The sequence below is a fragment of the Acanthisitta chloris genome, unplaced genomic scaffold, assembly GCF_000695815.1.
Source record: "Acanthisitta chloris isolate BGI_N310 unplaced genomic scaffold, ASM69581v1 scaffold7304, whole genome shotgun sequence".
Taxonomy (NCBI): domain Eukaryota; kingdom Metazoa; phylum Chordata; class Aves; order Passeriformes; family Acanthisittidae; genus Acanthisitta; species Acanthisitta chloris.
Window position 1 is genome coordinate 12,843 of NW_008670872.1, and position 316 is coordinate 13,158.

The window sequence follows — 316 nt, forward strand, 5'->3', positions numbered from 1 at the left end:
CTAAAACCGGCAGTATCCCCTGCCCACCCAGCACCAGCAGGCTCAAACCTCAGCGATACAGCCCACGGCTGCCCAGCTCCAGCATTCGACCGGGAGCCCAGGAAACCTGCAGCAGGCAGGGCAGGGAAATCCCATGCAGCAACCGGTTACGGGGAGGACAGCCCAGGTTGAGGACAGACCTTTGTCTCTGCCTGCCTGTCTCGCTCGCTCGCTGCCGGAGGAGGAAGAGGGGGGCGGTGGGGGACAGCGAGCAAAGATAACACCCCTAGAAGGGATGTCACAGCCACGTTAATCACCTGGAATTCCAGCTAGCGCA